General features: G+C 49.3%; 1 protein-coding gene across 1 annotated transcript in view; it reads left to right on the top strand.

The window, feature by feature from the left end:
* The first annotated feature begins 2,238 nt into the window (after positions 1–2,238).
* Positions 2,239–12,309, top strand: part of CPVL (carboxypeptidase vitellogenic like) — a 392,151-nt gene continuing 382,080 nt past the window's right edge. The window contains exon 1 of the mRNA XM_063921970.1: positions 2,239–2,390. The gene's annotated coding sequence lies outside the window, so the exon portion shown is untranslated. The remainder of the gene's footprint in view (positions 2,391–12,309) is intronic.

Below are 12,309 nucleotides of genomic sequence, written 5' to 3' on the forward strand. Positions count from 1 at the left end.
TCCTGAATCTTCCAAAATCACATTTGGAACCAACCAGGAGGTTGTAATTTCTGGGAATGATCACTCTTGTGGGTGACCCCAATTAACTTTGCAGTTTCCCCATTCGAGGAATGGGGTTCCATGTGTAAACATGGAATCCCTTTAGTGGCGTGGATCGGGTTTCTGATTTGTTATTTTATTCAAGTCCCTGGATTACATCGGCTAAGAAGAGGACAGATCTACACTGGATTGGTTGTAAGTATAATTTTTATTTGACAGGTACCCCGTGTATTCTACTTGACAAGGGAACCGAGGGACTACGTGGGACACTAGGTAAGTATGAGAGTGTGTAAGTGAGCATGTATGTAAATGAAAGTTTTACTTACATGGTCTGTGTGTTTTGTTTTTATTTGGGTATTTTTTTGTTGTTGTAGAACTATAGGTACCAGCGGGTCCGTTATTTCCCCGCATGCTGGTTGTTCTCCAAGTACCAGCTTGGGGAGAAGGCTTGCTGGGACTTGTAGTTCTACAAAAAAAAAACATTATTCTTTTTTTACACAAAGGCTATCAGACCCCCATCCACCACCCAGGGATGGGGGGGACAGCCTCGGGCTTCATTCCTGGCCCTTGGGTGCCTAGAGGGGGGACCCCTTGATTTAAGGGTCCCCACTCCTCCAGTGAACCCTGGCCAGGGGTGACTAGTTGGGGGGGTAATGCCACAGCCGCAGGGACCTATATAAAAGTGTCCCCCGGCTGTGGCATTATCTCTCTGGCTAGTGGAGCCTGGTGCTGGTTTTCAAAATACGGGGGACCCCCACATCTTTTGTCCCCTGTATTTTTTGAACCAGGACCAGATGCAGAGCCTGGTGCTGGTTGTATAAATATGGGGGGACCCTATGCATTTCCCCCCCTGTATTTTTACAACCAGGACTGGCTCAAAGAGCCCGAGGCTGGTTATACATAGGAGGGGGACCCTGCGCAATTTTTTTTTTACATTTAACACTTTACTGATCACAATGAAGCCCTGCACGGATCTCACTGATCCGGCCGGGCTTCATTGTGTTATGTCCGGCAGTGTTTTACTAATCACTCCCGTAAAACACTGCCCGACAATACGAAGGACATCAGCATCGGTGAGAAAAACTCAGCAGCTTAGTAAATTACTGTAGATGGATTCAAAAAGTTGCAGTAAAATACGTCCGATAAAATTCAAGATCAAACTCCCTCCCAATCGGCACAAACACGAGTATTAGTATATATACCCCCAAGAGGGGATATACAAAGCAGGACTTAAAGAAGAAATTGAAGGTGGTAGAGAAGGAAGAAAAAAAAAGATAGAAAGATAAAAGCAAAACACACAGTATTCAAAGGAAAGCACAAAACTGTACTTCCCTGTCCAATGATCTCGGAAGCAAGAGACCTAAAAGAGATTTACCTGTCTCATCCCTTGTTCTCGCCAGTCATATTGTTTTATATACTGCCTTGGCCTGTAGATTAGTAGTTGTTGGGATTGTTGGTTTCACAGAGACTGGCAGAATGTGTTGAAGTCAAAGCACAGTGCGCGGCACAAGGGGCAAACTATGTTAATCTGAAGCCATTGAGCCAAGCATGGTGCATGGAAAACATGGAGGCAGGATGGCACTGCTACTTTCTCTCCAATCTCAAACAGTGAGAAACAGATGGTACAGGTCTCTCCGGCTTCTTCTTCTCCAGCAGTGCAACAGTTCAGCAATCCAAAAGAGGCTGGTCTTCCTGATTGTGCCCTTTCTGCTGGTGCCCTTTCTGAGGTTGGTCTTGATGAAGTTGGTTTTTCTGAGGCTAGCCTTGCTGAGGTGGGTCTTCGTGAGGTTGCCCTTGTTGTTGGTCTAAGACGTCCTGTATTGGACCCGGTCCAATCAGCTGTGCTAATTCCCTCCAGCTCATTGCAGCTGCTGATGTAGTTCACAGTAAAAAGTAGGTGCGCAAAAGTAAAAAAAAAAAAAAAAAACAATTCACACACACAGCACAGATCTGATTGTGCGCTCTGATCCGGTAACTTGCGGGAAGTATTTACTAGGTACAGAGTACAGACTAGTTTGCTCTTCCTGAGGCATTTCTCATGTGTCAGCAACAGCTTCAACTGAGTAAATGCCAGTGATGTTGCCGTGCGCTGGGGTTTTATATCTGGAGAATTCAAATGTGGCATGCGGGCGGCAGTTGGTGATGGCTGTCCATCATCTCTCTGCCCTATACCCCACACCATCATCTCCCCACTGATATTACACAGTGACACATGTCCGAAATCAGTGGGAAAAATTACATGTTAGTGCTGAGGAGTCATTACACCAAGTGGTTTTGGGCATTTACTGCAACCATCTCGGTTCTGCTGCTGACCCAGTGAGCTCAACTGTCATTGCTGCTGCCATCAATAGGTGATCTCTGTGGTGACAGCTGCCACACATTATAACATCATATGAAATATCTATCTATCTATCTATCTATCTATCTATCTATCTATCTATCTGTCTGTCTGTCTGTCTGTCTGTCTGTCTGTCTGTCTGTCTGTCTGTCTGTCTGTCTACAGGGTATACACATAATATAGGGCAGGTGTTGCATACTCCCAAATGCTGGTTCTGTGACAACATCTATCTATCTATCTATCTATCTATCTATCTATCTATCTATCTATCTATCTATCCATCCATATATATATATATAGTACAGTATGAATGACTTGTTGTGGTGAGAGGCAATTCACTGCTCACGTGAAACAAATACAGGCGGCACTCCACGGTCTTCAAGAATCAAATGTGTTTATAGGTGAAAAACCAACATCTGAGTCCAGCGTTTCAACACCGCGCAGGGTGTTTTTGTCAAGGACAAGTGGTGAAGCAAACAGAGTGTGGTGAAAACTTACCTTAAATACTTTACACACGCCAGGTACGCTAAGAGTGCGCTGCGGGCGGGAAGCCTCCGGCTGCACCGACATCCGGCAGCAGAAAATGACGTCACCGTTGCCAGGCAGCACTCAGTATGTCATTTATGTGATAACTTGCCCATGCGGGTTGCTGTACGTCGGTCAAACCATCAGGACTTTTAAAGAGTGCATGGCCCTTCACAGATTGGCCATAAAAGCCACCATAGAAGGAAAAGAGAACGATCAGCCAGTGGCACGTCACTTTAAATTGTGCCGACATACACTATCCAGTTTAAAATACCAAATCGTGGATCACATTCCCGTCCTTACCAGAGGCGGTGACAGACAGAAATTATTGGCACAACATGAAACAAGATGGATTGTTTTGTTGAACATCTTAGCCTAGGGGTGGGCAACGTGCGGCCCGCGAACCGATCCTGTCCGGCCCCGCTGTCCCACACCAGTGTGCAATGACAAGCAGCCCGACTGGCTGAGCAGCTCGTCATTGCGCTACCTAGCTCCCAGAAGCGGCGCCGCAGAGGAAATCCCGGTCACGTCACTGGGTCTGCTGACCGGGATTTCCACTGTGAGGTCAGGCGCTGGGCGGCAAGGGGAGCGGGGCCACGGCAGGAGCGGGCAGCAGCAGCAGCGACTCCGTGCGGCACAGCGGGCAGCGGGGATGAGGCAGCGGGCAGCGGATCTGCCACTGTGAAAAAGGGTAAAGGGATCTATGCTTAACTTTAAAAGCTGCTATATAGGTTCAGGGGAGGGGAGGGTTGGTTAGGAGGGGAGGGGCTGCTATATGGGTTTAGGGGAGGATAGAGACTGCTATATAGGTCCAGCGGGGAGGGGGGTAGAGACTGCTATATGGGTCCAGGGGAGGATGGGGGGGGGGAAGCTAGTAACTGTGCCCAGGGAGAGACAGGAGCTGTGAATACCTGCATTACACAGAATGCTGTTTGTTTTCAGCACTGTTTTGTTTTTATTTATTTATTTTTTATTACTGGATTACTTTTTTTAGACATTTTGTATTTTGCCCGTAAAAAAATCCGTATTTAATGTATATTGTGGTGTATGTTTTTATAGTGTGTTTTATATATATATATATATATATATATATATATATATATATTTACCGTATATACTCGAGTATAAGCCGACTTTTTCAGCACGTTTTTTTGTGCTGAAAAAGCCCCCTCGGCTTATACCCGAGTCAGTGGAAGGAGGGACACGGAGGGCACAGCGCGCGGCTCTCCTGTGTCCCTCCTGCGTCTCCGTCTCCGTCGGCGTGTGTGTGTGTGTTAAATGAACTGCCCGTTCGTGAGCTCTGATTGGCTCATGAACCGGCACTTCATTTAACACATACACGCCGCCGGAGCCGGAGACGCAGGAGGGACACAGGAGAGCCGTGCGCTGTGCCCTCCGTGTCCCTCCTTCAGAAGACATTGCGGGAGCGATGGAGGGTAAGTACCCTTCCTGGCACTGTGGGGCATATCTGGCAGCATGAGGGCACATCTGGCACTGTGGGGCATATCTGGCAGCATGAGGGCACATCTGGCACTGTGGGGCATATATGACATATCTGGCAGCATGAGGGCACATCTGGCACTGTGGGGCATATCTGGCATATCTGGCAGCATGAGGGCACATCTGGCACTGTGGGGCATATATGGCATATCTGGCAGCATGAGGGCACATCTGGCACTGTGGGGCATATCTGTCATATCTGGCAGCATGAGGGCATATCTGGCACTGGGGGGCATATCTGGCACTGTGGGGCATATCTGGCAGCATGAGGGCATATCTGGCACTGTGGGACATATCTGGCAGTATGAGGGCATATCTGGCAGTATGAGGGCTGTGTACGGCTAGAGCTGCATTTCCCACCCTAGGCTTATACTCGACTCAATGAGTTTTCCTAGGTTTTTGTGGTAAAATTAGGTGTCTCGGCTTATACTCGAGTATATACGGTATATATATTTCTCTAACGTCCTAAGTGGATGCTGGGGACTCCGTCAGGACCATGGGGATTAGCGGCTCCGCAGGAGACAGGGCACAAAAATAAAGCTTTAGGATCAGGTGGTGTGCACTGGCTCCTCCCCCTATGACCCTCCTCCAAGCCTCAGTTAGGTTTTTGTGCCCGTCCGAGCAGGGTGCAATCTAGGTGGCTCTCCTAAAGAGCTGCTTAGAAAAAGTTTTTTAGGTTTTTTATTTTCAGTGAGTCCTGCTGGCAACAGGCTCACTGCATCGAGGGACTTAGGGGAGAGAATTTCAACTCACCTGCGTGCAGGATGGATTGGATTCTTAGGCTACTGGACACCATTAGCTCCAGAGGGAGTCGGAACACAGGTCTCACCCTGGGGTTCGTCCCGGAGCCGCGCCGCCGACCCCCCTTGCAGATGCCGAAGTTGAAGAGGTCCAGAGGTCCAGAAACAGGCGGCAGAAGACTTTCAGTCTTCATAAGGTAGCGCACAGCACTGCAGCTGTGCGCCATTGTTGTCAGCACACTTCATACCAGCGGTCACTGAGGGTGCAGGGCGCTGGGGGGGGCGCTCTGGGCAGCAATGTATTATACCTTTTTTATGGCTAAAATACATCACATATAGCCCTTGAGGCTATATGGATGTATTTAACCCCTGCCAGATCTCACAAACTCCGGGAGAAGAGCCCGCCGTTTTAGGGGGCGGGGCCTATTCTCCTCAGCACACGGCGCCATTTTCCTGCTCAGCTCTGCTGAGAGGAAGGCTCCCAGGCTCTCCCCTGCACTGCACTACAGAAACAGGGTTAAAACAGAGAGGGGGGGCACTTATTTGGCGATATGATTACATATGTGAAAATGCTATAAGGGAAAACACTTGTATAAGGGGTTGTCCCTGTATAATTATAGCGTTTTTGGTGTGTGCTGGCAAACTCTCCCTCTGTCTCCCCAAAGGGCTAGTGGGGTCCTGTCCTCTATCAGAGCATTCCCTGTGTGTGTGCTGTGTGTCGGTACGTGTGTGTCGACATGTAGGAGGACGATGTTGGTGAGGAGGCGGAGAAAATTGCCTGTATGGGTGATGTCACTCTCTAGGGAGTCGACACCGGAATGGATGGCTTATTTAGGAATTACGTGATAATGTCAACACGATGCAAGGTCGGTTGACGACATGAGACGGCCGGCAAACAAATTAGTACCTGTCCAGGCGTCTCAGACACCGTCAGGGGCTTGTAAAAACGCCCATTTACCTCAGTTGGTCGACACAGACACAGACACGGACACTGACTTCAGTGTCGACGGTGAAGAAACAAACGTATTTTCCTTTAGGGCCACACGTTACATGTTAAGGGCAATGAAGGAGGTGTTACATATTTCTGATACTACAAGTACCACAAATAAGGGTATTATGTAGGGTGGGAATAATCTACTTGTAGTTTTTCCTGAATCAGATAAATGAAAGTGTGTGATGATACGTGGGTTTCCTCCGATGGAAAATTATTGGAGGTATACCTTTTCCCGCCAGAAGTGAGGGCGAGTTGGGAAACACACCTTAGGGTGGATAAGGCGCTCACACGCTTATAAAAACAAGTGGCGTTACCGTCTCCAGATACGGCCGCCCTCAAGGAGCCAGCTGATAGGAAGCTGAAAAATATCCTAAGAAGTATATACACACATACTGGTGTTATACTACGACCAGCAATCGCCTCAGCCTGGATGTGCAGCGCTGGGGGGGCTTGGTCGGATTTCCTGACTGAAAATATTGATACCCTTGACAGGAACAATATTTTATTGACTATAGAGCATTTTAAGGATGCATTTCTATATATGCGAGATGCGCAGAGGGATATTTGCATTCTGGCATCAAGAGTAGATGTGATGTCCATATCTGCCAGACGATGTTTATAGACACGACAGTGGTCAGGTGATGCAGATTCCAGACGGCACATGGAAGTATTGCCGTATAAAGGGGCGGTCCATCGGACCTGGTGGCCATGGCAACAGCTGGAAAATCCACTTTTGTTACCCCAAGTCACATCTCAGCAGAAAAGGACACAGTCTTTTCAGTCTCAGTCCTTTCGTACCCATAAAGGCAGGCGGGCAAAAGGCCAGTCATATCTGCCCAGGGTTAGAGGAAAGGGAAGAAGACTGCAGCAGGCAGCCCATTCCCAGGAACAGAAGTCCTCCACAGCTTCTGCCAAGTCCGCAGCATGACGCTAGGGCCATACAAGCGGACTCAGGTGCGGTGGGGGGTCATCTCAAGAGTTTCAGCACGCAGTGGGCTCACTCGCAAGTGGACTCCTGGATCCTACACGTAGTATCCCAGGTGTACATTGGAAATTCGAGACGTCTTCCCCTCACAAGTTCCTGAAGTCTGCTTTACCAACGTCTCCCTCCGACAGGGAGGCAGTATTGGAAAAAAATTCACAGGCTGTATTCCCAGCACGTGATAATCAAAGTACCCCTCCTACAACAAGGGAAGGGGTATTATTCCACACTATATTGTGGTACTGAAGCCAAACGGCTCGGTGAGATCTAAAAGATTTGAACAATTACATACAAGGGTTCAAATCAAGATGGAGTCACTCAGAGCAGTGATAGCGAACCAGGACGATATGGTGTCACTGGATATCAGGGACACTTACCTACAAGTCCAAATTTTGCCTTTCTCACCAAGGGTATCTCAGGTTCGTGGTACAGAACTGTCACTATCAGTTCAGACGCTGCCGTTTGGATTGTCCACGGCACCCCGGGTCTTTACCAAGGTAATGGCCGAAATGATGATTCTTCCTAAAAGAAATATGGACGCTTTCCTGATAAGGGCAAGGTCCAGAGAACAGTTGGCGGTCGGAGTAGCACTATCTCAAGTAGTTCTACGACAGCACGAGTGGATTCTAAATATTCCAAAATCGCAGCTTTTTCCGACGACACGTCTAATGTTCCTAGGGATGATTCTGGACACAGTCCAGAAAAGGATGTTTTCTCCCGGAGAAGAAAGCCAGGGAGTTATCCGAGCTAGTCAGGAACCTCCTAAAACCAGGAAAAGTATCAGTGCATCATTGCACAAAGGGTCCTGTGAAAAATGGTGGTTTCTTACAAAGCGATCCCGTTCGGTAGATTTCACGCAAGAACTTTTCAGTGGGATCTGCTGGGAAAATGGTCCGGATCGCATCTTCAGATGCATCAGCGGATAACCCTGTCTCCAAGGACAAGGGTGTTTCTTCTGCGGTGGCTGCAGAGTGCTCATCTATGAAAGGGCCGCAGATTCGGCATTCAGGACTGGGTCCTGGTGACCACGGATGCCAGCCTGAGTGGCTGGGGAGCAGTCACACAAGGAAAAAATTTCCAGGGAGTGTGATCAAGTCTGGAGACTTCTCTCCACATAAATAAACTGGAGCTAAGGCCAATTTACAAGGCTCTAAGCTTAGCAAGACCTCTGCTTCAAGGTCAGCCGGTATTGATCCAGTGGGACAACATCACGGCAGTCGCCCACGAAAACAGGGCGGCACAAGAAGCAGGAGGGAAATGGCAGAAACTGCAAGGATTCTTCGCTGGGCGAAAAATCATGTGATAACACTCTCAGCAGTGTTAATTCCGGGAGTGGAAAACTGGGAAGCAGACTTCCTCAGCATAACCTCCACCCGGGAGAGTGGGGACTTCAGCGGGAAGTCTTCCACATGATTGTAAACCGTTGGGAAAAACCAAAGGTGGACATGATGGCGTCCCGCCTGAACAAAAAACTAGACAGATATTGCGCCAGGTCAAGGGACCCTCAGGCAATAGCGGTGGACGCTCTGGTAACACTGTGGGTGTACCAGTCATGGTATGTGTTCCCTCCTATGCATCTCATACCAAAAGTACTGAGAATCAAGGAGATGAGTAAGAACGATACTCGTGGTTCCGGATGGGTCAAGAAGGACTTGGTACCCGGAATTTCAAGAGATTCTCACGGAAGAACCGTGGCCTCTACCTTTAAGAAAGGACCTGCTCCAGCAGGGGCCTTGTCTGTTCCAAGACTTACCGCGGCTGCGTTTGACGGCATAGCAGTTGAACGCCGGATCCTGAAAGGGCATTCCAGATGAAGTCATCCCTACCCTGGTCGAAGCCAGGAAGGATGTAACCGCAAAACATTTTCACCGCAATTGGCGAAAATATGTTGCGTGGTGTGAGGCCAAGAAGGTCCCTACAGAGGAATTCCAACTGGGTCGTTTCCTACATTTCCTGAAAACAGGACTGTCTATGGGCCTAAAATTAGGGTCCATTAAGGTTCAAATTTCGACCCTGTCAAATTTATTCCAGAAAGAACTGGCTTCAGTGCCTGAAGTTCAGACGTTTGTAAAAGGGGTACCAGGGGCGGAACTGTGGGAGGCAGTGGAGTCGGCTGCCGCCGGGCTCCTGGCCACAAGGGGGCGCATCTCCTCCACTGTCTCCCGCAGCCTGAGGACTGCGCTGCTATTGCAGATGGAGGAGCTGTGTCAATGACACGGAAGCTGCCTCCTGTAGAGAGAGATGGCACTGGCTGCCTCTAGGGGGAGCTCCAGAGCACAGCTCCTCCCGGGCCCTTAGTAAGCCAGCCGAGGGAAGCTCAGAACTCTCTGCTCCTCCATGCTCTGGATGATAGCCAAAGGTAGGCACTGTGTGGGGGGTGGGGGAGAGGTGTATTTGGGGGGAAGTACTGTGTTTTGTGTGTGCTTGTTTTTAAGTGAGGTGTGTGTGTTTTTAAGGAAAGTTGTACATTCAAGTAAAAGAGGCATGTGTGTGTGTGATGTGTGTGAGAGTGGCATGTGTGTGAGAGGCATGTATGTGTATGTAAGTGGGAGGCATGTGTATGTAAGTGAGAGGCGTGTGTGTGTGTGTGTGTGTGTGTGTGTGTGTGTGTGTGTGTGTGTGTGAGAGGCATGTGTATGTAAGTGGGAGGCATGTGTATGTAAGTGAGAGGCATGTGTGTGTGTGTGAGAGGCATGTGTATGTAAGGGGCCCTACACACTCGGCGATGCGCCGCCGAGGTGCCCGACGGCCGACGAGCGACCCAGCGGCGGGGGGGCAGTGACGGGGGGAGTGAAGTTTCTTCACTCCCCCCCGTCACCCGGCTCCGTAGACTTGCAGGCAAATATGGACGATCTCGTCCATATTGGCCGGCATGCACAGCCGACATGGCCCCAGCGATGAACGAGCGCGGGGTCGCGCATCGTTCATCGCTGGGGACTCCACACTGCACGATATGAACGATATCTCGTTCATTAATGAACAAGATCGTTCATATCGTGCAGTGAAATCGCTATGTGTGTAGGGCCTATAAGTGAGAGGCATGTGTATGTAAGTGAGAGGCATGTGTATGTGAGAGGCATATGTATGTGAGAGGCATGTGTATGTGAGAGGTGTGTGTAAGTGAGAGGCACGTGTGTGAGAGGAGTGTGTAAGTGAGAGGTGTATGTAAGTGAGAGGCGTGTGTGTTTAAGTGAGACGTGTGTTTAAGTGAATGAGGCGTTTGTCTTTTTTTTAATATATATCTAGTGTTCACGCTAGGTGTCTGCCCCTTTTTTAGACAGCTGAATCCCGCCCTGCCCGTTTTTGTGCGCCCTGCCGCCCCGCCGTTTGCTGCCTGCCGGACCCCGCCACGTCGCCGGATCCAGCCGTGCGCCGCCGGACCCGGTACGTACATGAGAGTCCCCCTGGGCTAAATTAACCTTGTAAGTATTTTGCAGCTGTAAACATTAATCTCAGTGCTTTCTACCTGGTGCAGTGTGCCTCAGTGCTCTCTACCTGGTGCAGTGTGCCTCAGTGCTCTACCTGGTGCAGTGTGCCTCAGTGCTCCCTACCTGGTGCAGTGTGCCATTAGTGCTCCCTACCTGGTGCAGTGTGCCTGAGTGCTCCCTACCTGGTGCAGTGTGCCTGAGTGCTCCCTACCTGGTGCAGTGTGCCTGAGTGCTCCCTACCTGGTGCAGTGTGCCTCAGTGCTCCCTACCTGGTGCAGTGTGCCTCAGTGCTCTCTACCTGGTGCAGTGTGCCTCAGTGCTCTCTACCTGGTGCAGTGTGCCTCAGTGCTCTCTACCTGGTGCAGTGTGCCTCAGTGCTCTCTACCTGGTGCAGTGTGCCTCAGTGCTCTCTACCTGGTGCAGTGTGCCTCAGTGCTCTCTACCTGGTGCAGTGTGCCTCAGTGCTCTCTACCTGGTGCAGTGTTCCTCAGTGCTCTCTACCTGGTGCAATGTGCCTCAGTGCTCCCTACCTGACGCAATGTGTATAATGTGCTCTATCTGGCGCAATGTGTATAATGTGCTCTATCTGGCGCAATGTGTATAATGTGCTCTATCTGGCGCAATGTGTATAATGTGCTCTATCTGGCGCAATATGTATAACGTGCTCTAGCCTCTACCTGGCGCAGTGTGTATAGGAGGTTCTAACTGGTGCAATGTGTATTAGGGGCACTACCGTGTGGTGTAATGTGAATTGACACTATTATGTGGCCACGCCCCTTCCCCACGAAACAACGCCCCTAGATTTTTGCTGCGCACCTTCGGTGCGCACTGTCCATGTTTTGCCCATAGGAATGGGAGCACCAAGCATTATAGTATGTACCTAAGTTTGCCCATTTAACTTAAAAATTTACCCTCACGAATGAAAAATGTGCCCTCCCCGTGATCAGCACCCTGCCCTAAAAAAAAAATACTACAGTGAACACTAATTATATTGGCACACCGCTGCGCCAAAGCATCTCCATGGAGACCTGGTGGGTGAGGGAGCACTGTAGGTGTACTATAATGGTATGCTGGTGTCTGTTTTATTGTAATGACTGACTTGGAATGCGTCCACTTTCTATGTGTATCTATATTACTATTGGGAAAGGTACCTGAGCACCCTTCTACTGTTCACCCTGGGTGCGGGATAGCTACATATGGTATGTGTGTGTATGTGTAGGGGGGCACCAAAATGTATCATGCCTCCGGGCGACTGGGACGAACTTACGCCACTGAGGGGTACTGCATATACAGCCTCCTTTTGTGCCCCCAGTGGCACCTTGGGATCTCAATGTTGTTTTGAGTTTCCTAAAGTCACATTGGTTTGATCCACTCACCACTGTGGACTTAAAATATTTCACATGGAAGGTGAAGATTCTATTAGCCCTGGCTTCAGCCAGGCGTGTGTCAGAATGGGCGGCTTTATCATATAAAAGCCCTTACTTAATTTTTCATTCTGACAGGGCAGAATTGAGGACTCGTCCTCAATTTCTCCTTAAGGTGTTTTCTGTTTTTCACATAAACCAACCTATTGTGGTACCTGCGGCTACTAGGGACTTGGAGGACTCCAAGTTACTTGACGTTGTCAGGGCCCTGAAAATATATGTTTCCAGGACGACTGGAGTCAGAAAATCTGACTCGCTGTTTAGCCTGTATGCACCCAACAAGATGGGTGCTCCTGCTTCTAAACAGACGATTGCTCGCTGGATTTGTAGTACAATTCA

The sequence above is a fragment of the Pseudophryne corroboree genome, chromosome 5 (assembly GCF_028390025.1).
Source record: "Pseudophryne corroboree isolate aPseCor3 chromosome 5, aPseCor3.hap2, whole genome shotgun sequence".
NCBI classification, from domain to species: domain Eukaryota; kingdom Metazoa; phylum Chordata; class Amphibia; order Anura; family Myobatrachidae; genus Pseudophryne; species Pseudophryne corroboree.